The 2,864-nt window shown below is 38.9% G+C and overlaps 1 protein-coding gene across 1 annotated transcript in view; it reads left to right on the top strand.

Annotated features, from left to right (window-relative positions):
- The window catches only part of LOC114040056 (zinc finger protein 558-like), a 26,888-nt gene that overhangs the window by 21,799 nt on the left and 2,225 nt on the right, over nucleotides 1-2,864 (top strand). The gene's annotated exons all lie outside the window — the stretch shown is intronic.

Raw genomic sequence — 2,864 nt, 5'->3', positions numbered from 1 at the left:
CATTGTCCATTTGCTCATTCTTTCATCCACTCATTTGTTCATCCGTTGTTCATTCACTCATTCACCCATTCATTCATGTGGGTATTCACTTTTAAGGGCATTCATTCCTTCATTCCTTTATTCATTGTCCATTTGCTCATTCTTTCATCCACTCATTTGTTCATCCGTTGTTCATTCACTCATTCACCCATTCATTCATGTGGGTATTCACTTTTAAGGGCATTCATTCCTTCATTCCTTTATTCATTGTCCATTTGCTCATTCTTTCATCCACTCGTTTGTTCATCCGTTCATTCATGATGGTACTCACTTAAAAGAGCATCCAACCATCCATTCTTGTGGGTATCTTGGAGTTTAGGGGCTAGAATTTTTTTTTTTGGTGAGGCAATTGCAGTTAAGTGACTTGCCCAGGGTCACACACAGCTAGTAAGGTTATGTGTCTGAGGCCGGATTTGAACTCTGGTCCTCCTGACTCCAGGGCCGGTGCTCTATCCACTGTGCCACGTAGCTTCCCCCTAGATTTCTTTTTTAAGGACCCAAGTGATTCTGGCTGTCATTGATTGGTCAACAATAAGTCCCAGCCCAAGCTCCAGATGGTCATTGTTTGGGTCCTGATGACTCAGAATGAATGTAAGTAGCAACTGTTTTGGCCAGAAACCCTGAAGGTCTTTTCCTCTCTGATTTTTATTTTTTAACTAGGTAAAAGAGGCCATTCTTTGCCTCATTTCTTATCTAGCCGTAATCACTGAGTGGGCCTCACTCAGAGACCTGGGAAAGACCTTATTTTAAAAAGGCCAAGGTCTTCCACTGCATCTGGGGTCATCTCCAGTCATACTGATCTATATCTTGCCACTGGACCCAGATGGCTTCGGAAGAGAAAGTGAGGCTGGTGACTTTGCACAGCCTTCCCTCCCTTAAATCCAGTTCACTTGCCATCATCTTCTTTGAGAACGAAGGACAAAAAACAAAAACACTTCTAAGAGCATTCCTTCTTTCCTTCCTTCATTCATTTGTTCATCCATCCATTCAATTGTTCATTCACTCTTGTGGGCATTCACTTATAAGGGTGTTTATTCCTCCATTCTTTTATTCATTGTTCATTCATTTGCTCATTCACTTATTCATTTATCCATTCACCCATTCATTTGTTCATCCATTCATTCATTCATGCAGGTATTCATTTATAAGAGCATTAATTTCTTCTTTCATTCACTCATTCATTCACTCATGTTTTCTTGTGGGTATTCATTTATAAGAGCATTCATTCCTTTATCCTTTTATTCATTCACTCACTTATTCATGCATCCATTTATTTGTTCATCCATCCGTTCATTCATTGCAGGTGTTCATTTATAAGAGCATGCATTTGTTTGTTCTTTTATTCATTGTTCACTCATTCATTCATGCAGATATTCATTTATAAGAATATTCATTCCTTCATTCACTTATTCATTCATTTACTCATTCATTTACCCATTCATTTGTTCATCCATTCATTCATTCATTCCTTGCAGGTATCCATTTATAAGGGCATCCATTCCTTCATTCTTTTATTTATTTTTCATTCACTCATTCATTCATTCATGCATTCATTTGTTCATCCATCCATTCATTCTTGCAGCTATTCACCTATAAGAGCATTTATTCATTCATTGTTAATTCACTCATTCCTTCATCCATCCATCCATCCATCCATTCATTCATGTGGGTACTCATTTATAAGAGCATTCATTCTTTTATTTTTCATCCATTTGTTTGTTTATTAATTTATTTATTCTTGCAGGCTTCCATTTATAAGAGCATTCATTCCTTCATTTTTTTATTCATTGTTCATTCACTTGTTCATCCATTCATTGTTCATTCATTCATGTGAGTATTCATTTATAAAAACATTCATTTCTCCATTCTTTCATTCATTTACTCATTTGTTCATGCATTCATCATTCATTCATTCATTAATTTATTTGGTCATTCATCCATTCATTCATTCCGCTCATTAATCCATTCATTGGTTCATCCATTCACTCATTCATCCATACACCCATTCATTCATTCATGCAGGTATTCATTTATAAGGACATTCACTTGTTCTGTCATTTATTCATTTGTGCATGCAAACCTTTATACCTTGTGCCATGCCCTAAGTCAGCTGCTGGGGAGATACAATGATACTCAATAAATATTTATTAAGCCCCTTTATTAAGTGCCAAAGAATAAAGGCCAAATACAGTCCTTGCCCTTAAGGAGCTCTCAGTCCACTGGGGGAGTCAGCAAGCAAACAATCATGTACAAACAGGATGTAGACAGGATAAATAGCAAATAATCCACCAAGAGAAGGCACTAATATTAAGGGGGATCAGAAAAGGCTTCTGTGGAAATCAGATTATAATTGGGGCTTACAGGAATCCAGGAGACTGGGATGAGGAGGGGGAACATTCCAGGTGTGGGGGATAGCCAGAGAAATGGCACAGGACAGTAGATTCTGTGGAGGGGAGTCAAATGTAAGAAGACTGGAAAGGTGGAGGGTGCAGGTTATGAAGGGCTTTGAAAACCAAACAGCTTTTTGTATTTGATATCCTGGGTGCAACAGGGAGCCCTTGGAGTTTATTGAATAGGATGTGACATGGTCAGACCTGCCTTTAGAAAAATCCCCTTGATGGCTGAATGGAGGATGGACTGGAGTAGGGAGAGACTTGAGGCAAAACTGCCATAGTCCAGGTGTGAGGAGATAAGGATCTGCACCAGGGTGGAGGCAGCATTAGAGAAAAGAAGGGGGGCATATTGGCCAGCTGCTGCAGAAATGAAGTCAACAAGAGATTCTGCAGAGGTGAAATTGACCAGAGATGGTGCCCAGGTGAAACTGA

This window comes from Vombatus ursinus, unplaced genomic scaffold, assembly GCF_900497805.2.
Source record: "Vombatus ursinus unplaced genomic scaffold, bare-nosed wombat genome assembly UNPS02012622.1, whole genome shotgun sequence".
NCBI lineage: Eukaryota > Metazoa > Chordata > Mammalia > Diprotodontia > Vombatidae > Vombatus > Vombatus ursinus.
The sequence above is the reverse complement of the archived record's forward strand: the minus strand, read 5'-3'. Positions and strand labels throughout refer to the sequence as shown.